Source organism: Dendrobates tinctorius, unplaced genomic scaffold, assembly GCF_039654945.1.
Source record: "Dendrobates tinctorius isolate UK_male_01 unplaced genomic scaffold, ASM3965494v1 ptg000165l, whole genome shotgun sequence".
In the NCBI taxonomy this organism is placed as follows: Eukaryota; Metazoa; Chordata; class Amphibia; order Anura; family Dendrobatidae; genus Dendrobates; species Dendrobates tinctorius.
The window spans coordinates 25,402,857-25,430,843 of record NW_027361832.1 but is presented as its reverse complement, the minus strand read 5'-3'; the positions used below and the strand labels follow the sequence as shown (position 1 = coordinate 25,430,843).

At 39.3% G+C, this 27,987-nt stretch overlaps 1 protein-coding gene across 2 annotated transcripts in view; it reads right to left on the bottom strand.

Annotated features, from left to right (window-relative positions):
- The window catches only part of PAG1 (phosphoprotein membrane anchor with glycosphingolipid microdomains 1), a 248,022-nt gene that overhangs the window by 164,846 nt on the left and 55,189 nt on the right, over window positions 1-27,987 (bottom strand). The window contains exons 2-3 of one of the 2 annotated variants that reach the window (XM_073550600.1): window positions 26,662-26,721; window positions 25,528-25,606 (exon numbers count right to left, since the gene is read on the bottom strand). The gene's annotated coding sequence lies outside the window, so the exon portion shown is untranslated. The remainder of the gene's footprint in view (window positions 1-25,527; window positions 25,607-26,661; window positions 26,722-27,987) is intronic. The other variant, XM_073550599.1, reaches the window with a different exon arrangement.

Genomic DNA, 27,987 nt, shown 5'->3' with positions numbered 1-27,987 from the left:
TGTGTCCGTCCATATAATATCCCCCCCACACAGTGCTCCTCTGTATAATATCCCCCCACTAAGTAATTTACTTTCTGTCACTAGTTTGCACAGTTTTCTAGATATTCTGAACAGAACATCCAAGGCGGGGATGTGTTATGGCATTGAAATGAGAACTAGTCGTAACCTCCTACTCTACTCCAAACATGCCCTCTATAGCAACAACCCCACCCACCATAGCTACAGGCCCTCCCCGTCCACATGAAGAAGCCCTAATCACACAGTAACAAATCCTCCCCCTCTAGCAGCCTCACTACAGAGAGCAGCTGCTCCTCCCCAAGACACACGCTGAACAGTGATCTATGGAAAGTGAAACTAGTGAAGAGGGAAAATCGTCCTGTATTCTGGGACAGGCTGCTCCCATCAGTATTTGTGTCATTAGAGACACAGTGCTCACACATACACTGCACCAAATCTGCTGCTATGTGAAGACATCAGTGACTGCCATCCCCTGTGCAGATTAGAAGCTGCAGACCCCCATCACTGGCCATCACACAGTCTGTTCTCACTGCTGCCAACAGCCTGGGACAGTGAGGGAAGGAATTACTGACAATGAGTTATGTATTGTAATCATGGAGTGGCCTGAATACAGGACGATTTTCCCTCCTCCTCACTAGTTTCACTTTCCATAGATAACTGTTCAGCGTGTGTCTGGGGTAGGAGCAGCTGCTCTCTGCAGTGAGGCTGCTAGAGGGGGAGGATTTGTTACTGTGTGATGAGGGCTTCTTCATGTGGACGGGGAGGGCCTGTAGCTATGGAGGGCATGTTTGGAGTAGAGTAGGAGGTTACGACTAGTTCTCATTTCAAAGCCATAACACACCCCCCTGGGACGTTCTGTTCAGAATATCTAGAAAACCGTGCAAACTAGTGACAGAAAGTAAATTACTTATTGTCATAATTCTGCAGCAAAGATATGTACTAAGATTATGTGAAAAGCCCGGACAACCCCTTTAATCCCAATGTTCTCAATCTGGAGTTCACTGCTCCCCAGCCAACGGACTTACTGATTTCTTGGAGAGGATGCTTCAGATTGACAGTTCAGACCAGCTGCATTTTGTGTTGCCGGTCCAAACTGTGAGCTTTCTGTTACTGTTATATCACACGTCAAACTCTTTCTTGCGGGCCAAATCTGGCCCTCAGGGTGTTTATATTTAGTCCATGACTCTGGGGATTATGTGGGGCCATTATATCGTATAGAGGACTATGTGGGCTTCATAATACTGTATGAAGGACTATGAGGGGCCCATTATACTGTATGGAGGACTATGTGGGGCCCATTATACTGTATGGAGGACTAGGTAGTGCCCATTATACTGTATGGAAGACTATGTGATGCCCACAATACTGTATGGAAGGCTATGTGCTGCCCATAATACAATATAGAGGACTACTTGGGACCCAGAATACTGTATGGAGGATTATGTGAGGCCCATTATTCTGTATTGAGGACTATGTGGGATCCATTATACCGTACAGAGGACTAGGTGGGGCCCATTATACTATATGAAAGACTATGTGGTGCCCATAATACTGTATGGAGGGCTGTGTGGCAATCACAGTTGTGGCATCATACTGTGTCACCATACTTTGGGGGGTACAGTAGGGTCATCATACTATGAGTGTGGAGGGTAACATGGAGGAATTCACTGTGGGGTATCATACTGTGTTTGGGGGCACTTTTGTTGTCATCATACTTTATTATCTGTATTTATTAATTCAAGAATTTTATCCTTTGTTATTACATATTTAAATTAAGCTATTGGGCCATATGCTGCTCTTACATAAACATTCTATTATTCCAGTATGCCCCATTTGTGATGAGTTTCATTTTAATGTAAAAATCTACCAATTAAAACGTAGTTTGTTTGTGGCACAACTCCTTGAAGTTTGTTTCCAAATGAAAAGTTTAATCATTATATTTGATAAGGAAAAACTTCCACAATTGTAGACCTTTTTTTTTTACATCAAGGTTAGCCTACACCTTTGTCCCAACCTTTAATTTGGGCCCTCTGTGTATTTGAGGTGGACATTCCTTTGCTACATAAAGTGTTTTTTCTTGAAGTGTATTGTAAACAAAGCTGGCTGGTATCAGGAGCTGACCGTGCGCTCCAGCGATCCTCGGCCACCTATAGAGCAGCGCATACAAGCTTTACTGGAAAGAGCTTGTAAGCACTGCAGCAATGGCCAATCATCTAAGCAACAAACAATAAAAAAAAAAATCTACATCATCAGCAGAGCGGAGCAGAATTCTAATAAATGGCAAATTAGTAAAATGCTTATATTTACAAGCAAAACCAACAATATCCATCAGCCCAGATGGGAATGACCCTTTAAGCTTCATATTTTACTGTCGATTTTGCACAACAAATCACCATCTGTTTGCTCACCACAAAAAGGTAAAAAAAATATATTTTTCCTCATTTTCCAACACTTCTGAGGATTCAATATTTCACCTGGTTTTATAGAGATGTAAAATTCCCCACACACAGCAACAGCTGAACCCCTCCAGGGAGCTGGCATTTTGACAAATAATTATATCTTGCAATGTCACGTTAATGAGAATTTTACAAACGCGAGATCACACTGCACTTTGTCACCATAAGAGATGAATGCCGGGAGACGATACGGTGGGAGATGATTACATTTAGTGGAGAAAGGAAACGGCTCCTTAATAAGGGGTTTATTTTACTACTTCAAACAGTGGCTCGCTTTATTAAAAGGAGAGAAACAAATAATGTCAGAACCGGCTAAACGGCGCATGGAAACCAAACGCCCGCCGAATACCCCGCAGGCCGCAGCTGCTGTTGGGGGAGACAGATGAGGCACATCAAGGATTTATGTGCCGCTGGCATCATCCCAAATCGCCAACGGGCCTTATATGTAAAAAGTCAAATATAAAAGACATACACCAGAAATGACACAATCTTTATCAATATAAAAGAGAAACACAAAATAAAAAAAAATAAAACTAATATGTCATTAGTCATGAAAAGAAAAGGGGGAGACAGGGCGCTTCCAATGCGTAGGTCTGTATGGAAAGTAGAGGAGTGCACAGCAAGTGTTAGGCTCACCTGATAGGGTTGTGAGAGTCACGACACCTATAATCGCATAAAACAGCTGCAGCAGTCTGCACGAGGTCCAAGGACTTGGTACAAAGAGAAGGCTGGTAGTGCAATAAGAGACTGCGCTGCTGTGGTAGAATTCAAGATGTCTTTATTGCCAACGCGTTTCCTGAGCCAGTCCCAGCCCTGATGAAGTGAGCTGGGACTGGCTCAGGAAACGCGTTGGCAATAAAGACATCTTGAATTCTACCACAGCAGCGCAGTCTCTTATTGCACTACCAGCCTTCTCTATGTCATTAGTCATGGCACAGGGACTGGCAAACTGACTCATAGAAATGGAGTCAAGACTGACTTTCAATCCCGCGCTCCATCTGCCAGCAAGTTGTATTTCCTTTTTGGTTTTGTTCACAGTTCAAAATGTGTTATAAGAAGCAGGCCATTGTGGAAGGGAAAGTAGATTGTAAGCTTCATGGAGGAAGGATCTTTTGTGCCGCACTCAACAATATCTCCGAGGACAAAGAAGAAGACACAAAATTAACTATTACTGCTAAAAAGTCCATGCCATCTCAAATTTCTATACTTCCAGGATTCTCCTTGATTATTTAGATATCCTTTATATTAAAAATATTTCCCATGTTGATACTGTGATTTTGGTGATTTTGGTAATAATCAGAAAGTTGTGTGAAAATTAACTTTCTATAAGGGCTGATGGAGCCGAGCCTTAACAGGATGTGGTCACTATAGATGTCCTCTCGGTCTCCCAATATCATATACTACGAGGTAGAGTCAATCATTATCTGCACTGCGGTTATATTACAACTTCTTTTGGCCACACCATCACATCCTAACTATCCAAAAGAGGTCGCCGTCTCCCCGGTCACTGTTGTGCAGCTCTGAACTTGTTACGTCCGGTCATTTGTGATGGCTGTGCGGGAAACAATGGCCGCACCACTTGAAATTTGCATGAAAAAAGACCAGCCTGCACTGATCAGTAGTTTGTGGTCTGAGGGTGATTGTGGTGCCGATATTTTTCCAAGACTTTGCGCACAGTGCAGAGATAGTCTTCTGTCCTGAAGAAATGTGGATGATTGGATAGAGAAGTTCAAAGAAGCCTGCACAAGTGTTGGCCATGAAGAAGAACCCAGACGTCCAACCACATCTTCGAGTGGTGGTAATGCTGAGTGAGAACCGATTCTGTTGTGTAGATGAGTGACAAAGGATTAGGTCTTCTTAAAAGAAGGGTGGGTGAAGATTCACATCTGAGGGAGAGGTGAGGACAGTGATGCATTGTGGATCACAGGTCAGCCTACAACTTTATTTATTGAGAGAGTACAAAAGCATGAGAAGAGATGGATAATGTCCATTGAAAAGCATGGAGGCGGTTAATTATGTTAAAAAACGATGTATGGGTCTTTTCCGAAAGTTGACTAAAATAAATTTGACAAAGTGTGGGAAATTTTTGATGCACCCCTGTATACTTCCCTCTAGTGTCCCCCCCCTTCTCTATTTTCAATTTTGGCTCTATGGACGCAAAATGGCTACGGTCCAATTATTTGATATGTTCAATACTATGGAAAAAAAAAATGTCATATATAAAAAGCCATTGCTTTATCAACTCAAATTGTCCTCTAATCTGGAATGAACATTAAAAAAACATGAAAAATAGAAAAATATATATATTTTAGAAGAATATTGAAACAAAACTTACTTCTAATATTCCAAATTCTAACAGCTCTCAAGTCACATGACCTTAACGAGACAGAAATAGCGGTGTATGGACGTCGGAAACAGCGGTGTATGGACATGCAGGCCAGGGTGGATAAAAATCTTGATTTTTTTAAAAAAAATCAAAAAAATCAGATTTTTTTGATTTAAATCATTTGATTTAAATCAGATTTTTTAATCAAGTTGTACACAAGCAAAACTTTGTCTTTTTGCAAATCTAATTGTTTTACACAAATAAAAATATTAAAACAGTTGATTATGAAACCTAATAATTTTTATTTGCACTATTAAACACTCAGAATTGAACTACAGAGAGTAAGTACTTTTTAACAATAGCCTATCTCTAACGTTTGAAGTAAGCAAACATCTTCAGTGAATACATCAGTCCTTTAAGCCTACTGTTTATTTAGGACTTTTAATAGGAAAACCAGTTGTCCTGCTTTAGCAGTTCCTATTCCTAAGCGGTTTCGGACTGTTGTGTGCACAAAACCAAATGAAGAAAACAATCTCTCTACTCCTGCGGATGAAGCCGATGCAGTCAGTAGCTGAGTAGCTAGATTTATTATCTTTGCTGGAAGAACAAGTGATTGCGACTTCCACCAGTCCAGTGGTTTTAGTTCATTAACGACGTTATCTGCAAACATGTATTTTTGAAATGGTGCAGATTCACACTTCAATTTCAGCACAGTTGCCACAATGTCATGGTTAGTATTGGCGAGCCACTCCATTGCAGAGTTGATTTCCGCCTCAGATAATTTTTTCCCTCTGTAGATGGGATGCAAGATATTGGCTAAATAGTGTTCTTCTTTTAATGCTTGGTCCTTGCGGTGCTGTATTGCAACCTTTACATTGTTTGAGAGGTTCAAGAGATCTAGAGAACCTTCTAAATCTTTCCAAACTTCTGTGGCATCAGCTATGGTTGCAGTATCTTTCTGCATTTTATCCAACGCAATCGATATTGGCTTTAACCTTTCCAAAAGGTCCTCGGCATTTCTCTTCACACCAAGATTTAATACTTTGCTTCGTATATTAGCATCAATTTTATCCCGATGTGTTTCGCAAATGGACAGTAATTTTGACCAGTTGTTAATAAACAGTTACAAGCAGTCAGCCAAGGTATTCCATCTAACATCTTGTGGTAGAACCAACTTCAGTCCTCCCATTTCCTTGTAGGTTGCATGTGCAAAATGATTATTGCGGAAATATTTAACAATTTCTACAACATGTTCCTTGACACCCAAAATATGCAGGTCTTTTGCCAAAAGATGCAACAAATGGGCAGAACAACCGTATGTAATGACATTTGTGTCATCCTGTGCCAGTTCCGCTCGCATTTTTGCCACATTGCTTGCGTTATCAGTAACTAAGCTCCTTACTTTACATCCAAACTGTTCTTGGCATTGGTGAATTGAGTTCTTAGCAATTTCAAGTAAATATTCAGCAGTATGTGAATTTCCAGATGTGTCGATTGTGTCTGTAAGGTAAGTTTCACCATCTTCTGTTGTGACACAAGTGCAAATTATGGGGTCGTTGTGGATGTTGCTCCAACCATCCAAGCTCATGTTAACAACCTTGTCTTTCAAATATTTTGTACAAGCCGCTCTTTCTATGTCGTATACAGCCTGAAGATGTTTTCCTGAGATATCAAATCTACTTGGTGGTTTGTAGCCTGGTCTAATTCCTTCGATCATTTGTACAAACAATGGGTGCTCAACTAGTCGGAAAGAAGAATTGGTTGCAAATATGAATTTAGCAATTAATTCATCAAAATGTTCTTTCTGGCTCGTCGTAGTCTTTAAGATGAATTTTTCTACACTTTGCACGCAAAGTTTTTTTTTGGGCTGCTTTGTTGAAGTTGTACCCAGATATTGATTGTCACGTGCAGCACAAGCCATATTTGACCCTGAAAGCACAGAAATTAAAAATATAAATCGACTGCGTATTTGAAGAAATATAACGAAAATATTGAAACAAACTTTTTGAACAATGTAATGGTCCTCGTCCTATAAGGGCTGTCTCAAAAGTTATGCTACTCAAGTTTTCCGGTGAGGTTGCTGTAATACTGGTAACTAATATCAGAGCCTCAGCAACTGAAAAAAATTATGTCACAAAAGTTTTAAAAATGTTTTTTTTTTTAAAATGGTCAATTTGGCAGACTTCAAAAGTGAATTGCAGCCTACAATAAAAAAAAAAATAAGCGTATACACACTTTATTTTTACTTAAAGGACATGTGCACCTTTATTTTTTAAGGTGCAGCCAGTCACAGTGTGCACATGTCCTCCCCCCGCAGCTCTCTTACCTCCGATGTCAGCGCTGCGGGGATCCGTGGCTTCGTTCTGCCCGTCCGCGAGCGCGCCTCCATTCATTTCAATGGAGCGTGCGGCCCGCTGACGTCACGCCGCTGGATCACTGCGAGTAGGCCGCAACCGGAGGACGGGAGGCGGACGGTCAAAACGAAGCCACGGATCTCAGCGCTGCGGGGATCGGAGGTAAGAGCGCTGCGGGGGGAGGACATGTGCACCTTAAAAAAATAAAGGTGCACATGTCCTTTAGCGTTAATTTTCTGTGAAATATTGCCTTAACATAAATTTAAATTCTATACTCCAGAACTACCAGTGCTAGAAATTTTTCTTTTCATAGACTTTAACCATCCCAGTAAAATGTCTGTTAAAAAAATAGGTTGTAAATTAATTGCCAGACTTACCACTACTAGTACTAGGCTCCTGGTGCATAAGAAGCTGTGGGGGTTCATTGACATTAGTTGTATCACTATCAACATCTTCATTTCCCTTCTGGTTGCAGTTTTCATAATGTGATTTCAAACGGCAAACAAGTCCTTGGATATCCTTTTGACAGTATTTGCACTTTGCTCTTGCACCTTTCTTTCCAAGATCTGCTGCTGGCATCTCAACAAAATGAACCCAAATAGGGTCTCTCTTATGACCTGCTGCCATGGCAGGCTCACACAGATCACTTATGAAGTTTGATTGTTACTACAGCCTGAGCCAAGCACTGCTGATGTTACTACAGCCTGAGCCAAGTACTGCTGACTATCCAACAAGTTTGGGCATGTCAACTGAATGCAGGGAAAAAGAAACTAAACCAAAACTGAAACCAAGCTAGAAGTGTGGAATTAAAGGGGCAGTATGAACAAAATGTGGAGGCTATTAATAGTTTATACAATTAAGACATGCTGCTTTTAAACACCTACCTATTGCCATATAGTAAAACAAAAAAGATTTTTACTTACTTTGGGGTCCCCCCCTCACCCTGGCGTTAGATCGTTGCCCCTAGTTTCGTCCGTGTAACTATGGGCGCACATGCACACTGCTCTCACTTCTCATTTTAATCGTGATTTATATTAAAAAAAACCCTTTTGATTAAAATCATGATTTAAATCGATCCGATTTAAATAGAAAAAAATCTTTTGATTTAAATCGTGATTTAAATCATGATTTAAATCGGCGTGATTTAAATCAATCCACCCTGATGCAGGCTAAGAGCGCGGGCACTGCTCCAAAGAAAGAGCAGAGTTGATGGAAGCAGGAGTTGTAAGCACGTAGCTGAGCGCTTCTGCCCATTTACTTTGGCGTTTGGGATGCCATTGTAGGGTTCGCGGGCCGGACTGGGGGGTGGTCACTCTTTTACCACACAGAGACGTAACAGACAATTTGGAGGCAGGTTTCGGGTGCAACAGGTCAAAGTTTTATTCTCTCGCCATCCACCTGACGGCCTCTCAGCACACCGCAATTCTCTTCAAGGCCCTCCGGTTACAGTACACATTAACACAACATACTCTTCACCAGGGACGTATATATACGTACCGTCCCTTTTCGCTTATTGACGCTCCTGACAGGTCCGTCACTGTGGCCGCCTTAGGCCCGTAAACCAACAGTAATTTTACTGGTCAGACGTCTTCCTCAATACGGTATGCTTTACCTCTGTGCCTCGTCTATATTGCGGTCTTCGTGTCAGGACCAACCCCCTGACTTTCTTTCTCCTCAGTCCCCCTGGTTGGGTTTTCCTCACAGTGACACAACTGTCACAGTCTCCTCGTCACTTGAGCTCCCCCTGGGAACTGGAACTTTCTGGAACCCTCCTGTCAAATTTATATCTTTCCCGGTTCCCTCTAACTCCGCCCCCCCATGACCAACGGTTTCTTAAGCCCTAAGCTGATGTCAAGTCCTTTGCTCACACTCCTCCCTGCCCTCTAATGGTCAACCCAAGGTACTGCATGTCCACTATACTTTCCAAGCTGTTTCCCCACTGTAATAACTGACACCCGTCTAAACTGTGCAAACCTTCCTTTCTCTATTCTGACAAGTCCGTCCGTCAGGTCACCTTCCCTACACCATAATGCACCAAGTGGTGAAAATTTGTCCGTGGACTTGGCTTACCTGTGCAAAAGTTATATTGAGATAAAATATATTTATATTAACATTTTCGAAACTTTTCTAACTTTCAATGAATGTTAAGAAATTAATTGCCTGTAACCAATGTTAAAAGATTTTTTTTTTTTCAAAGCGGACGATTCTATCAAGTCCACATCCCCGTTCGCCATGCTTACAAACGGCAAATACAGATGCCGCACAGCAACTAGTGGTTAATGCCGATGTAATAGCACCCTTATGCCAATGAATTGAACATTTATAGTCCTGCCAACCGTACAGAAGTGGTATAACAAAGTGGAGCTCATTTGCAGAATGGAAGCGTTTGGCATAACTTCTGTCCATGTAACCGAAAAAAACACCAATATAACCTGAATTTAGCAGATATTTGAATAAATCAGCCAAATATTTATATATAATGATAATAATTCTACTGTATATAACAGCTAAAAGAATGGTAGACCATTCGAAATATTAAGAAAAACCAACAAGAGAGTGTTCGAATTTGGGTCAATAAAGAAGTATTATATTATAATCTGAATATAGAAATTCCGGATAATAATAAAAGAAACATTATCCTTAAAAAATATACCTTTATTTAAATGGGGTAACAATAGTATACAACCGTGTCCTCCGTGTAAAATAAATAATTTAGAATAAAAAATAATAAATAAAAGATAAACATAGCAGGCTGGCAAGTCATTAATCTCAAAAATACATATATATATACATATATATAGAAAACAATCACAATATATACAAAATCCTTCTCATATAGATACGTAGGGATAAAAATAGTGATAACCACCCCGAGGGAAAAAAAAAAAAAAAAATTTTTGGACGTGAACAAAATGTAAATTTCCAAACATTCAAAAGATTATCATCTTAATATAAAGTGCCAAGTGCCAAAGAAAAAACAATATAACTATTGCAAAATATATGGAGTATATAGTGCTTTCCCAATAGCAACAATATGTGACTTTAAACAAAGTGCCAGGTGCAATATAACCAAACAAGGATATAATCATTCAAAGTGCCAAAGTGCATATGACTGGGATGGATAATGAGAAAGAATGAGAAGGATATGTACCTGGAGCACAGCCTGCCGGTCACAGAGAAACACAGCCCCGACGCGCGTGTCGGAATTAATCCTTCGTCAGGGGGTGGTCTCTGATCTAAACCGGGTCCTTTAAATATACATCCACTGATTAATGTCCGGGATTTGGGCCTATTGCGGCGCGCGCGCCGCCATGATAACCCGGATATACAACCCGCCCCCACATCACATGACCGGCAACCCGGAACTAACCGCCGTTGCCTAGTCACAGACGCAGGAGCGAGGAGTCCAGGATCCTGGCTGCGCAAGCGCACAGGTCCACCCACAACAATATTCAGCAGATCCAATGTGAGGGGGAGAGGATTCAACGGCGCATGCGCTAATGGACCAACAGGAGCGTGAATGCGCACGCGCTATGCACAGCATATTGCCATGGACACGCAACGCAGACACACAACCATGTCACCAAAAGCGCACGCGCACTTCCTAAACCCAAACACATGGGTAAAAAATGTCCATATTAAGGAATGAAATGTAAATAGAAAGGGGGAATTAATTGGCACTATATCATAATCACAAAGGATTATACGACTGAATAATAAAATATAATGACCACAATCATATAAATCAAAGTTGTGTGAATTGACAATTATCATAATACAATAGCCACAATATAAGTAAAATATACCCCCGAAATTATATATTTTATATTCACAAAAGAAAAAGAAAGAAAGAAAAGAAAAGGAAAAAAGGGGAAATAATAATGTAAATAAATATATAGAAATAAATATAATAAAAATAATAAAAAAAATAATAAAAAATAAAATAAATAAAAAATAAATAAATATAAATAAATAATGAAAATAATAATGAAAATATAAATAAAAATAATAAAAAAAATAAATATAATAAATAATAAAAAATAATAAAAAATAATAAATAATAAAAATAAATGTGAATAGAAATTAGATAATAATAATACAAAATATATAGGAGAAAGTAGTATATAGAAATGAAGTCTCCATCTTCTTTTCACTTTCCATTTCAGATGTTTATATAGACAAAATATTAACATGTCAATCCATGAATCCTCATAGTGAAGAATCTCACTCAATCGACTCACGAAAAAGGTAAAAAATCTAAAAGAAATATAAAAGGGTTAAAATTATTAAAAATGAGAACAGATTCAGAGAAAGAAAGCAGTTCACAACTTATAATTATAAAAAAGGAGCGAAGCTCAGATTCTCATTTAGTCCTAAGGGCGATACTGTATTAAGGTTCCAGATCCATTTGGCTTCCAACCGAGCCAAGGGAGCACTGATTTTTCCGCCCCTGATATTAGGTTTTATCATATCAATGCCAATTATTCGTAAGAGATCTGCATTGCAGTTATGGTGCATCTTAAAATGTTTCGGAATAGTTTTTAACATATCCAAATCCTCTATTTCTTTTGCAGCAATAATCCCCAAAACGTGTTCCCGAACTCTTACTTTTAACTGTCTTGTTGTCAGTCCGACATATATTAAGGAACATGGGCAGGTAGCATAATAAACTACCGCTTTTGATGTACATGTTATTGTATGTGTAATTTTATATGTCTTAGACCCATCTGAATTAGAGAATGTATTAGCCCGATCAACGTTTGGACATGCCACACATCTGCCGCATGGTTTACATCCCCAAGGTGGTTTTGACATTGATAAAAATATTGACTGGACTGGATCAGAAACATAATGGCTTTTAACCAATTTATCTCCCAAATTTGCTGATCTTCTTTATGTCATACTCGGTTCTGGTCCAACATATTTGGATAGTATAGCATCGGTATGCAATATAGGCCAGGCTTTCCTTAAACAATTCACCATAGCATCTGTCTGGCCGTGATATTGGGTAATAAATCTCACTGTTTTCTCTGTTTTGGACGGTTTGGCAGAATAAAGTGCTTCATGACGAGAGGTATTTTTTGCCCTATTAAAAGCCCTTTTAATGGATCTATTACTATAACCGCGTTGTAAAAATCTGAGTTTAAGATCCTCCGCCTGTTTCCTAAAGTCCTCTTCGCTGGAACAAATCCTACGCAGCCGTAGAAATTGGCCGATAGGGATTGATCTTATTAGGGCTGGGGGATGTGCCGAAGTTGCATGAAGATATGAGTTCACTGCGGTGGATTTACGAAACAAATCAGTCTGCACACAATTCTCTTTATCTCTTCGAACACTAACATCCAAAAAATCAATTACATCTTTATTTACTTGATAAGTAAGATGTATATTAAGAGAATTAGAGTTCAAATTGGATATAAATTCTTTAAGTGTTTCTACTGGTCCTTGCCAAATCAAAAAAATGTTGTCAATGTATCGCGCCCAAAAGAGAAAGCGATCCACTGACGACAGATGATCTGATAAAAAGAGGTCCCTCTCCCACAGCCCCAGGAATAAATTAGCATATTCTGGTGCAAATGATGCACCCATAGCTGTACCCTGGAGCTGCAGGTAGAAGGACCCCTTGAAAAGAAAAAAAATTGTGTGACAGTGTGAAGGACAATAATTCCTCTACAAATTGATTCATGGACATAGACATTGTTGAAGAATTCAAGTAGAACTTTGCTGCTTTAATACCATCTGAGTGACGTATATTTGTATATAATGACTCAACGTCACAAGTCACAAATAGTGTATCCTCTCCAATGTGTAGTCCATCCACCTTTTTGAGAAAATCATTCGTATCCTTAATAAAGGATGGTAAAGATTCCACTAATGGCTGTAATTTGGAATCAAAAAATTAATATTTTCCATGTAATTCCCACATCCTGAGATTATTGGTCTCCCTGGTGGTATGGTTTTATTTTTATGGATCTTGGGTAGCAAATATAGGGTGGGAATGGATGGTTCATCAATCAAAAGAGCTGTAAACAATTCCCTTGATATAACCCCACCATTTTGGGCTTTCTCAAGAATACACCGAAGTTCTGCTTGAAATTTTCTCAAAGGATTGAATGTTAACTTCTTGTAACATGTATCATTTTTTAATTGACGAAATGCCTCCGTCTCGTACAAGGTTTTAGGCCAAACCACCACATTCCCACCCTTATCCGCTGGTTTAAAAACCACATCATTCAATTTCTGAAGTTTTTGGAGACCATCTCTCTCTTGTTTATTCAAATTACTCCTACTAGGATATCGTGAGATTTTCTCAAAGTCCTTACTCACAGTCTTTACGAAAACATCAATCAGAGGACAAGTGGATAATGGTGGAAATCTACGGGAACGCGGCCAGATTGATAGAGGGATCTTACCTTCCTCTAACGTATTGTGTTCATGGGCCAAATCATCAAGGATAGTTAGCGCCTCTTGTTCCTCTTCTGTAGGGAATAATTTAAACATAGTTTCATCAAGAAAGTAACGTTTAAATAATAGCTTTCTTGCAAAAAGATTTAAGTCTTTGATTGCAATGAAAGGATCAAAATACGAGGTTGGACAAAACATAAGACCTCTACTCAATAAATCATTTTCAATAGGAGAGAAATTATGTTTGCTTAGGTTAATTACCTTAAAATTGTTCCCATAATTCTCAGGAGAGTATCTAGTAAAACGCTTTGTAGAGTGATATCTTAACTCCCTTTTGCGTTTAGGTGTAGAGATATTAGATATGGATACAGAAGCGGAAGTTGAGGCGCCAGATATATCACTCATTGGTGGATTAGATGTCACTGATAAGAGCCGATCCCGTTGACTATCCCCATTGCCATCATGTAACTGATTTTTTCGCCATTTATATATTCTTCCTGAATTGAAATCCCTTTGATCTCTATTGAGTTTGTTACTCTGATTAACTTGTATATCTTTTATCCACTGGTCAATATATTTATCTAATTGCAGGCTCATTGATTGTAGTTGTTCACCAGAGAGGTTGGATTTGGCATTATTATATGCTTCCTCCAAACTTTTGTCTATCTCAGACAAGGAATTTTCATTCAATTTAATTAATAGTTCCATTAATTTCCTAGACGTTTCATTGCATGTTGTCTCCCAACTTTGAATAAAGTCTTTATCACTAACCACAAATGACGGAGTGACTTGGACTCTCAGGCCTCTCGGAATAAGTTGTTTGTCAATATAATTTTCTAAGAAGGCTTTATTCCACCAATATCGTATTCTTTTATGTGTTAAATTTTGGATGGTATTAAATATGGATTCAAATTGTGAACTGCCAATAACCATTGCTGTAGCACCACTGTTACCAAAGACGACTTTAACTCTTCCTTGCCGGGATAATTCCCTAGCTTTGAAGTCCATTATCAGGCAGAAAAAACCTGTGCAAAACACAGAGATTAGCAAAAAACACCAATATAACCTGAATTCACGCTCCTGTTGGTCCATTAGCGCATGCGCCGTTGAATCCTCTCCCCCTCACATTGGATCTGCTGAATATTGTTGTGGGTGGACCTGTGCGCTTGCGCAGCCAGGATCCTGGACTCCTCGCTCCTGCGTCTGTGACTAGGCAACGGCGGTTAGTTCCGGGTTGCCGGTCATGTGATGTGGGGGCGGGTTGTATATCCGGGTTATCATGGCGGCGCGCGCGCCGCAATAGGCCCGAATCCCGGACATTAATCAGTGGATGTATATTTAAAGGACCCGGTTTAGATCAGAGACCACCCCCTGACGAAGGATTAATTCCGAAACGCGCGTCGGGGCTGTGTTTCTCTGTGACCGGCAGGCTGTGCTCCAGGTACATATCCTTCTCATTCTTTCTCATTATCCATCCCAGTCATATGCACTTTGGCACTTTGAATGATTATATCCTTGTTTGGTTATATTGCACCTGGCACTTTGTTTAAAGTCACATATTGTTGCTATTGGGAAAGCACTATATACTCCATATATTTTGCAATAGTTATATTGTTTTTTCTTTGGCACTTGGCACTTTATATTAAGATGATAATCTTTTGAATGTTTGGAAATTTACATTTTGTTCACGTCCAAAAATTTTTTTTTTTTCCCCTCGGGGTGGTTATCACTATTTTTATCCCTACGTATCTATATGAGAAGGATTTTGTATATATTGTGATTGTTTTCTATATATATGTATATGTATATATATATATATATATATATATATATATATATATATGTATTTTTGAGATTAATGACTTGCCAGCCTGCTATGTTTATCTTTTATTTATTATTTTTTATTCTAAATTATTTATTTTACACGGAGGACATGGTTGTATACTATTGTTACCCCATTTAAATAAAGGTATATTTTTTAAGGATAATGTTTCTTTTATTATTATCCGGAATTTCTATATTCAGATTATAATATAATACTTCTTTATTGACCCAAATTCGAACACTCTCTTGTTGGTTTTTCTTAATATTTCGAATGGTCCACCATTCTTTTAGCTGTTATATACAGTAGAATTATTATCATTATATATAAATATTTGGCTGATTTATTCAAATATCTGCTAAATTCAGGTTATATTGGTGTTTTTTGCTAATCTCTGTGTTTTGCACAGGTTTTTTCTGCCTGATAATGGACTTCAAAGCTAGGGAATTATCCTGGCAAGGAAGAGTTAAAGAAGTCTTTGGTAACAGTGGTACTACAGCAATGGTTATTGGCAGTTCACAATTTGAATCCATATTTAATACCATCCAAAATTTAACACATAAAAGAATACGATATTGGTGGAATAAAGCCTTCTTAGAAAATTATATTGACAAACAACTTATTCCGAGAGGCCTGAGAGTCCAAGTCACTCCGTCATTTGTGGTTAGTGATAAAGACTTTATTCAAAGTTGGGAGACAACATGCAATGAAACGTCTAGGAAATTAATGGAACTATTAATTAAATTGAATGAAAATTCCTTGTCTGAGATAGACAAAAGTTTGGAGGAAGCATATAATAATGCCAAATCCAACCTCTCTGGTGAACAACTACAATCAATGAGCCTGCAATTAGATAAATATATTGACCAGTGGATAAAAGATATACAAGTTAATCAGAGTAACAAACTCAGTAGAGATCAAAGGGATTTCAATTCAGGAAGAATATGTAAATGGCGAAAAAATCAGTTACATGATGGCAATGGGGATAGTCAACGGGATCGGCTCTTATCAGTGACATCTAATCCACCAATGAGTGATATATCTGGCGCCTCAACTTCCGCTTCTGTATCCATATCTAATATCTCTACACCTAAACGCAAAAGGGAGTTAAGATATCACTCTACAAAGCGTTTTACTAGATACTCTCCTGAGAATTATGGGAACAATTTTAAGGTAATTAACCTAAGCAAACATAATTTCTCTCCTATTGAAAATGATTTATTGAGTAGAGGTCTTATGTTTTGTCCAACCTCGTATTTTGATCCTTTCATTGCAATCAAAGACTTAAATCTTTTTGCAAGAAAGCTATTATTTAAACGTTACTTTCATGATGAAACTATGTTTAAATTATTCCCTACAGAAGAGGAACAAGAGGCGCTAACTATCCTTGATGATTTGGCCCATGAACACAATACGTTAGAGGAAGGTAAGATCCCTCTATCAATCCGGCCGCGTTCCCGTAGATTTCCACCATTATCCACTTGTCCTGTGATTGATGTTTTCGTAAAGACTGTGAGTAAGGACTTTGAGAAAATCTCACGATATCCTAGTAGGAGTAATCTGAATAAACAAGAGAGAGATGGTCTCCAAAAACTTCAGAAATTGAATGATGTGGTTTTTAAACCAGCGGATAAGGGTGGGAATGTGGTGGTTTGGCCTAAAACCTTGTACGAGACGGAGGCATTTCGTCAATTAAAAAATGATACATGTTACAAGAAGTTAACATTCAATCCTTTGAGCAAATTTCAAGCAGAACTTCGGTGTATTCTTGAGAAAGCCCAAAATGGTGGGGTTATATCAAGGGAATTGTTTACAGCTCTTTTGATTGATGAACCATCCATTCCCACCCTATATTTGCTACCCAAGATCCATAAAAATAAAACCATACCACCAGGGAGACCAATAATCTCAGGATGTGGGAATTACATGGAAAATATTAATAAATTTGTTGATTCCAAATTACAGCCATTAGTGGAATCTTTACCATCCTTTATTAAGGATACGAATGATTTTCTCAAAAAGGTGGATGGACTACACATTGGAGAGGATACACTATTTGTGACTTGTGACGTTGAGTCATTATATACAAATATACGTCACTCAGATGGTATTAAAGCAGCAAAGTTCTACTTGAATTCTTCAACAATGTCTATGTCCATGAATCAATTTGTAGAGGAATTATTGTCCTTCACACTGTCACACAATTTTTTTCTTTTCAAGGGGTCCTTCTACCTGCAGCTCCAGGGTACAGCTATAGGTGCATCATTTGCACCAGCATATCCTAATTTATTCCTGGGGCTGTGGGAGAGGGACCTCTTTTTATCAGATCATCTGTCGTCAGTGGATCGCGTTCTCTTTTGGGCGCGATACATTGACGACATTTTTTTGATTTGGCAAGGACCAGTAGAAACACTTAAAGAATTTATATCCAATTTGAACTCTAATTCTCTTAATATACATCTTACTTATCAAGTAAATAAAGATGTAATTGATTTTTTGGATGTTAGTGTTCGAAGAGATAAAGAGAATTGTGTGCAGACTGATTTGTTTCGTAAATCCACCGCAGTGAACTCATATCTTCATGCAACTTCGGCACATCCCCCAGCCCTAATAAGATCAATCCCTATCGGCCAATTTCTACGGCTGCGTAGGATTTGTTCCAGCGAAGAGGACTTTAGGAAACAGGCGGAGGATCTTAAACTCAGATTTTTACAACGCGGTTATAGTAATAGATCCATTAAAAGTGCTTTTAATAGGGCAAAAAATACCTCTCGTCATGAAGCACTTTATTCTGCCAAACCGTCCAAAACAGAGAAAACAGTGAGATTTATTACCCAATATCACGGTCAGACAGATGCTATGGTGAATTGTTTAAGGAAAGCCTGGCCTATATTGCATACCGATGCTATACTATCCAAATATGTTGGACCAGAACCGAGTATGACATATAGAAGATCAGCAAATTTGGGAGATAAATTGGTTAAAAGCCATTATGTTTCTGATCCAGTCCAGTCAACATTTTTATCAATGTCAAAACCACCTTGGGGATGTAAACCATGCGGCAGATGTGTGGCATGTCCAAACGTTGATCGGGCTAATACATTCTCTAATTCAGATGGGTCTAAGACATATAAAATTACACATACAATAACATGTACATCAAAAGCGGTAGTTTATTATGCTACCTGCCCATGTTCCTTAATATATGTCGGACTGACAACAAGACAGTTAAAAGTAAGAGTTCGGGAACACGTTTTGGGGATTATTGCTGCAAAAGAAATAGAGGATTTGGATATGTTAAAAACTATTCCGAAACATTTTAAGATGCACCATAACTGCAATGCAGATCTCTTACGAATAATTGGCATTGATATGATAAAACCTAATATCAGGGGCGGAAAAATCAGTGCTCCCTTGGCTCGGTTGGAAGCCAAATGGATCTGGAACCTTAATACAGTATCGCCCTTAGGACTAAATGAGAATCTGAGCTTCGCTCCTTTTTTATAATTATAAGTTGTGAACTGCTTTCTTTCTCTGAATCTGTTCTCATTTTTAATAATTTTAACCCTTTTATATTTCTTTTAGATTTTTCACCTTTTTCGTGAGTCGATTGAGTGAGATTCTTCACTATGAGGATTCATGGATTGACATGTTAATATTTTGTCTATATAAACATCTGAAATGGAAAGTGAAAAGAAGATGGAGACTTCATTTCTATATACTACTTTCTCCTATATATTTTGTATTATTATTATCTAATTTCTATTCACATTTATTTTTATTATTTATTTATTATTTTTATTATTTATTATATTTATTTTTATTTATATTTTCATTATTATTTTCATTATTTATTTATATTTATTATTTTTTATTTTATTATTTTATTTTTTATTATTATTATTTTTATTATATTTATTTCTATATATTTATTTACATTATTATTTCCCCTTTTTTCCTTTTCTTTTCTTTCTTTTTCTTTTGTGAATATAAAATATATAATTTCGGGGGTATATTTTACTTATATTGTGGCTATTGTATTATGATAATTGTTAATTCACACAACTTTGATTTATATGATTGTGGTCATTATATTTTATTATTCAGTCATATAATCCTTTGTGATTATGATATAGTGCCAATTAATTCCCCCTTTCTATTTACATTTCATTCCTTAATATGGACATTTTTTACCCATGTGTTTGGGTTTAGGAAGTGCGCATGCGCTTTTGGTGACATGGTTGTGTGTCTGCGTTGCGTGTCCATGGCAATATGCTGTGGATAGCGCGTGCGCATTCACGCTCCTGTTGGTCCATTAGCGCATGCGCCGTTGAATCCTCTCCCCCTCACATTGGATCTGCTGAATATTGTTGTGGGTGGACCTGTGCGCTTGCGCAGCCAGGATCCTGGACTCCTCGCTCCTGCGTCTGTGACTAGGCAACGGCGGTTAGTTCCGGGTTGCCGGTCATGTGATGTGGGGGCGGGTTGTATATCCGGGTTATCATGGCGGCGCGCGCGCCGCAATAGGCCCAAATCCCGGACATTAATCAGTGGATGTATATTTAAAGGACCCGGTTTAGATCAGAGACCACCCCCTGACGAAGGATTAATTCCGACACGCGCGTCGGGGCTGTGTTTCTCTGTGACCGGCAGGCTGTGCTCCAGGTACATATCCTTCTCATTCTTTCTCATTATCCATCCCAGTCATATGCACTTTGGCACTTTGAATGATTATATCCTTGTTTGGTTATATTGCACCTGGCACTTTGTTTAAAGTCACATATTGTTGCTATTGGGAAAGCACTATATACTCCATATATTTTGCAATAGTTATATTGTTTTTTCTTTGGCACTTGGCACTTTATATTAAGATGATAATCTTTTGAATGTTTGGAAATTTACATTTTGTTCACGTCCAAAATTTTTTTTTTTTTTTTTTTCCCTCGGGGTGGTTATCACTATTTTTATCCCTACGTATCTATATGAGAAGGATTTTGTATATATTGTGATTGTTTTCTATATATATGTATATATATATGTATTTTTGAGATTAATGACTTGCCAGCCTGCTATGTTTATCTTTTATTTATTATTTTTTATTCTAAATTATTTATTTTACACGGAGGACACGGTTGTATACTATTGTTACCCCATTTAAATAAAGGTATATTTTTTAAGGATAATGTTTCTTTTATTATTATCCGGAATTTCTATATTCAGATTATAATATAATACTTCTTTATTGACCCAAATTCGAACACTCTCGTTGTTTTTTTTTGTCCATGTAACCGGCAAAGTCGAGACAGTTTGGAGCCAGCTGACCCTGCTGGTCTTTTAGATGACGATTACAACAGCCATCTGGGACCCACTGCTACTGTATATATATAAGTTTGTATGCCGACTGTCATGGCTTAGTTAGCTTCATTTTAATAAACATTTTTAGACATGAGGAACGTTTTGCAAAATGTACTGCATTATGGCACAAGTCTACATTTTCGAAAACCGCATTTCCCTCATGTTCTATATAAGCCGATACGCCATTCTCACATGGAAAGGTCACACTTTGTTATCGAGCGCGAAAACTTCTGCCAGAACTTCAAGTGTAATTGATCGTATAGATTTCAGCTGCCTCCTAGAAAACCACTTTTCACAAGGACAGAAGGCGCAGCGTCAATATCGGAGCTGCTTAGCAGTTTATGACTCTGGAATCGGTTGTACTGTTCTGTATTTCATTTTAATTAACCTCTTGTTTTATACCCTGGACAGTACAGAGATTGGAAGTAGGAAGAGGAAAAGCATCTTCGCTGCCAGCCAACCATTACAATACTTCAGCACTCGGAGGAAGATAGTTAGATCTTCATATCCCTATATCTGCACTTATCTTCGGTTACTATAATATATACACATTGCTATGCTGGTGCGTTTTCAACTATATAATTTTCAGTCATGTGTATGGCGCCTGACTCATCAGCCTAAAAGTCAGGGCATTTTACGATAAACTTTTAGGCCGATGAGTCAAGCGCCATACACAAACTGACTTTTTCCTATACCACTGCCTGAAGAAAGTGTCTTCTAAAAACTGGCTGTAAATATGTGAGTTGATTTTAAGTCCATCTTCACCTCAGAAAGGACCAATCAGTTCTTCTTTAATAATAATAGCCCATAGCAGAGCCCATCTCCGCCTTGCTGGTGCCTGAGTCAAAGTGGAGGTGTGTACCTGTTATCAATCCAGCCACAGGAACATCCATCTGTTCCATCAAGAGTCACACTCAACTTATCAGTCCATGAAACTTCTGAAAAAATCTGTCCTCAGATATTTTTTGGCCCAGACTTGATGTTCCACCTACTGCGTCTTGTTCAGGGGTGGTAGGATTTCCACCTCTCTTACCTCGTCCATGTCTTGTTCAGTGGTGGTCAGGTGTCTACCTTCCTTACCTTGGACCTTAATCCGACCGAGATGCTGTGGCATAAGCTTAGAAAGGCTGTTCATGCTCAGAAACCCTCCAATGTGGCTGAATTACAACAATTCTGAAAAGAAGAGAGGGCCAAAATTTCTCCAGAGCATTGTAAAAGATTCATTGCCAGTTATCGCAGATGCTTGGCTGCAGTTGTTGCTGCTAACGGTGGCACAACCAGTTACTAGGTTTAAGAGGCAATCACTTTTTCACACAGGACCCGGTAGGTTTGGATTTCTTTTTCATTGGATAATGAAGACCTTCATTTATAAACTGCATTTTGTGATCACTTGTGTTATCTTTGTCTAACATTTACATTTGTTTGTTGATCTGAAACATTTAAATGTGACAAACATGTTTAAACAGAGTCAGCATGGGTTTGTAACTAATAAGTCATGTCAGACTAACTTAATTTCCTTCTATGACGGAATCACTGATTGGGTGGATCAAGGAAATGCTGTAGATATAGTATATCTTGACTTCAGCAAAGCATTTGACAAAGTATCTTATACAATCCTTATTGAAAAAATGACTAAGTATGGAATGGACAAGGCAACTGTTAGATGGATTCATAACTGGCTTAGTGATCGGACCCAAAGAGTTGTCGTAAATGGCTACACATCCAGTTGGAAGAATGTATCAAGTGGGGTACCACAGGGCTCTGTCCTGGGCCCTGTATTGTTCAACATCTTTATCAACGATTTAGATGAAGGAATTGAGGGTAAACTGATTGAATTTGCTGATGACACAAAACTAGGAGGGATAGCTAATACTAGAGAAGAGAGAGAGAGATATAAATAAATTGGAGCAGTGGGCAGCAACTAACAGAATGGTTTTTAACAGGGAAAAATGAAAAGTACTACATCTGGGCAATAAAAATGAAAAAAGCATATACATACAGAATGGGAGGAATAGGGCTAAGCAACAGCACATTTGAAAAAGACTTGGGTATACTAATAGATCACAGACTGAATATGAGTCAACAGTGTGATGCAGCAGCAAAAAAGGCAAATGCAATTCTAGGATGTATTAAGAGAAGCATACAGTCTAGATCACGTGAAGTATTTATTACCCTCTACTCCTCTTTGGTCAGACCTCATCTGGAATATTGTGTCCAGTTTTGGGCACCACATTTTAAAAAAGACATCAACAAACTGGAGCAAGTTCAGAAAAGAGCGACCAGAATGGTGACCGGTCTGCAAACCCTGTCTTATGAGGAAAGGTTGCAGGATTTGGGAATGTTTAGTTTGCAAAAGAGAAGACTGAGAGGAGACTTAATAGCTGTCTACAAATATCTAAAGGGCTGTCACATTGTAGAAGGATCATCTTTATTCTCATTTGCACAAGGAAAGACTAGAAGCAATGGGATGAAACTGAATGGGAGGAGACACAGATTAGATATTAGAAAAAACTTTTTGACAGTGAGGGTGATCAATGAGTGGAACAGGCTGCCACGAGAGGTGGTGAGTTCTCCTTCAATAGAAGTCTTCAAACAGAGGCTGGACAGACATCTGACTGGGATGATTTAGCGAATCCTGCTTTGAGCAGGGGGTTGGACCAGATGGCCCAGGAGGTCCCTTCCAACTCTACGATTCTATGATTCTAAACATGCAAAAGAATAGGAAATCAGGAAGGGGGCAAACACTTTTTCACACAACTGTAACTGTGGACACAATGTGGACAGGGATGCTGGTTTCCTTTCAGGCCATTTACATATTCACACCCAACTCGGCACAATTGTCAGTCAAAAGCATAAGCAGTAAAGTTCATGCGTATAATGTTATGGTCAATTTGAAAAGCAAATTCATAAATAGGGATTGGGATTATGACTGCAGAAAGTTATCAGTTCATCAGATTTTCCTCGCTATCCAAATCCCTTTGGATTGGATTTATTAATCCAATGAGTAAAAGCTGAAAGGACAGCACCACTGGCACTGATTCCGTTTTTAAGGTTTCAATCTTTTGCTGTACAGTGCTATAAATTTACATATATAATTGCCAGTTGGCCGCTGTCACTGAATCCCATAAGGCACCGCGGCAACGTCACTTGCGCAGGCGCAGTTCGTGGCCGCAAGGCCACAAACTCCGCCTGTGCAAGTGACATTCAGTATATACTCAAGTATAAGCCAGCAAGCCAGCGGGGGAGGGGGAGCAGCAGGAGAGAGCAGCTGTGACAACATACTCACCACCCACTCCTGGCGCGGTCTCTGCAATGGTTGCATCTCTCTTTGTTTTCCCGGCTTCCAGAAGCACTTCCTGTATTCAGCATTCACGTGGTACCGCTCATTAAAGTAATGAATATGGATGCCCATAGGCGTGGAGTGCATACTCATTACTTTAATGAGCGGTACCACGTGAACGCTGAATACAGGAAGTGCTGCTGGAAGCCGGGAAAACAGAGCGAAATGCAGGAAAGTTGCAGCCACCGCGCAAGGAGGAGCGGGGAGGACTAGTGAGGACCGGGGGAGCCGAGCCAAGGCAAGCCATGCATACAGATGGAACCAGGGAACCAGGGGGCCATACATACAGGATGGGACCAGGGAGCCATACATACAGGATGGGACCAGAGAGCCATACATACAGGAGGGGGAGCCACACATACCAGGGCAGGACAGGGGGAGTATGTATACGCGGCTTATACTCGAGTCAATAAGCTTACCCAGTTTTCAGTGGCAAAATTAGGTGCCTCGGCTAATACCCGTGTATATACGATACACGTTTCCGCTATTCCCACGCAGGCGCCGTAACAGCTACGTCGTTAATACGCAAGCGCGGGAATAGCGGTGACGTGCAAGTCACTTGCGCAGGCGCAGTTCGTGGCCGCGAATCCCACGCATGCACAGTAACAGCCACAACTGCGCACTATACACGCGCTGCTCCTGTCAGCACCACTAAGCATACACAGATGTTCATTTCACCGCACTCCTGATGCGATAGCATCGGGCCTATTTCTAGTTATATTATAAAAGACAGTTCTCCATTAAAGGACCGAATGCTGGCTCTCTACTGCCTCCTATTGGATGTAGCTACTCTATAAATCATTGCCTGAACCTTTAAGGCGCCTTGCTGCAGTACATAGGCGAAGAAGGCATTTGACAGATGTCTAGGGAGAACTGTTTCTCTTTGTTGAGAAGCTTGCATAAGACGACTTAAAGGCCAGGCGACGCTCCCCATGTTACATATTGGCACATTGGACTCGGTTCATTAAGGTGCTTAACTCCTTCATGACTTTGCAATTTTCCACTTTTTGAGCTTTCATTTACTCTTCTCCTTATTCTAAAGAGCCATAATTTTTTTATTCTTCCGTCCCCATAACCGTATGAGGGCTTGTTTTTTGCAGGACGAGATGTACTTTTGAATTACGGTACATCATTCATTTTATCATGTGATGCACATCAAAGGCAGGGACATGACCTTTGAAGTAAATGTATGTGAAAGGTCGTGAAAGGATTAAAGAAGCACTCCTCCTTCTCCCGTCAAAATTTGTATCCTCTTAATATATTGCAGTCATCATATTATATAGCACTGTGCACTTACACTTGCTCATTTTGCCTTTCTACTCCATTATTTCTTCCCTATTCCATTAGGTCTATGACATTATGTGATTAAAAACTAACTAACCGACTCCTTCTAAGCTCTAAGTAGAAACAGGAAGTCAGTTTTCCTTGTATGAGTCATCACTGCAAAGTACCTGGCAGCAGGAGGAAGGAGAAGCTGGGTCAGGAGATGAAGAGGGAATGATAAATGCAGGGACAAGAGACTTCCTGTTTCTAAACAGAGAAAAGAGAAGAATTATTTGGGTAGAAATGAAAAATGAGCAATTGTAAGTGCACAGTGCTGTATAATATGATGACGGTATAATATGATGACAATATATTAAAAGGATAAAAACTTTGCCGGGAGCACTTCTTTAAGCCTGAAATCTGCCTTAATAAGTTGCAATATTTTTGCACAACTTGTCTTTAGGCATTTACAGGCTGTGCTGCCAGGTAAGCAAATATAGGCAGGATGGGGCAAGATCATGCCTGCCTATCAAATTTATCATACGTTGCGCCACCAAAGTGGTGTAACTTACTTCATAAATGAACACTAGCCCCCAGCTAGCCGACATTTCTTGCGGCGGTGCACCCTGCATATCAAGTGCATCTGTTTTGAGTGGTGCACGGCACTTAAAGGGGTTGTTCGGCCATAGATTAATTGAAAACCTGTAGCCTATGTGACTGCAGACTTGTGAATCCTCACACTGTGCACTAAGGATTCTCCGGTGCGGGGAGCGTGCAGTCATGTGATCGCAAGTATGCGATATGCATATTCCCGGCCACATTCCAACTAGACTGTGTCTGGCCTCTCTCAATAGAATTGTATTGAGCAAGGCCGCACCCATCTAGTTCACAAGTGAACGCGTGGATGCAAATCACATATTCGCGGTCACGTGCCCGGAGAATCCTCAGAGCGCGCAGTGTGCACAACATGAGGATTCACAAGACTGCGGTCACAGAGCAACTTCAGACTTGTAGCATAAGGCTGGACAACCGTTTTAATGAAATGCTCAGTGCAGTACACGGACGTGGTTCATCAAGACCATGGACTAATAAGGGGAACATGAATACAATTAGACTACAAAGGGTGCCATCGGTGCAGGTGCTCATGTACCCTGAAATCTAGGGAACCCAAAAGGTCCCTTTGACCCATATGAGAACTCTAAACCTACTAAAGACTCATGATCGTTCCTTCCCTGTTGGAGATTTTGCACTGAAACCAAGAGTCTCAAGAAAACGCCACCGCAGGTATTCATCAAAAATAATACAAAAGAAAAAACTTGTACCTATTGTCGCTGGTATAATCCACATTCAGGAAGACATTCAGGAGAAATGCATCACAGTATCTGAAAGACAGGCAACGAAAGTGTCATTTTATAGAAATCTGTGTAAATGGTTATACTGTAGTTTATGTATCAGTGTTAGGGTGATCAATAAAGAACAGAAAGACCAAAAATGAGTAAACCTCTGCTGACAACCCAATGAAGCACCTTCCGAAAATCGCTTAAAAACAATAGGCTATTAATATGACGGCTTGGAGCTCTAGAGGACTCCCTGGGAAAGGCATATATGGACCGAGAGCCCTTGAGAAAACTACTTGTGGCGAAACCGGTCAGGCAGATACCACATTTGTGTGGTGAAGGTTTTGTGACGTGTGGGATGTTTTGTGCACGGTGCTCATACTCATTACTGAATAAATCGAGGTGCTATGAAAAATTAGTTTAAATTTTTTCAGCATTTACATATCATTCCAAAAAGCAGCTTCAGAGATAAAAAAAAAAAAAAAAAGAAAAAAAGACGACTGGAAGCTCTAGCGTCACCTACTGGAAGTTGCAATCTTAATAGCCAATAATGACCCTTTAACGAGCCTTGCCGTATGACTTAGGATGACAAGCCAAACAAGAAACTCCATTTTAAGACATGTGTATAAACTGTGTACCCATCATCTGTGCAAAGCAGGAATTGGCTAGATGAGAAACTTCTGACAAGGCACCTAAGGGGTAATGTTACTACTTGTGGAGAGTGCTGGAAGGAGACTGTTCCTCTGGAATTGAAATCTTTAACTAGCCTCTTCAGTAAGACAACACCAGGAAACGTATCTGCAAACATGGCAAGGCTCGCTAAAAGTCCTTTTTTTCTCTGCAGAAGTTATTTGCATATTTACATTTTCCAGAGGAGCATTGTGTGGCCTATAAGTCTCCTTACAGCATGCTCCACAAGGAGAAACATTACCCCTTAAATTCCATGTCTATCGAGCCTGCTGTTTACTTAATTCCATAACTTGTCTTTCTTGGTGGTGCAATTTTAATGTTGAGGAGCTTATAATAAAATGAATCACTTCTTTAACAAAAAAACTAATAGCTATTTTGAGACTAAACTGTAAAAAAATAAATGCACAAACATCTAATGCTAATTTTTCCCATGAAAAGTTTGTTGCAACTTGTTTGAAAAGGTTTTGGATAAAAGTATACAGTTCCAAAGTAGATTAGAAGCTATGGAGTGCTGGAGAATTACAGGGGGTACGAGTGTACTCCATTTTCATTTCAATAACTTGCTATAAGCGGATCACCAACCACACTTCGATAGAAGCTTGCACTTTATTCCACATTACA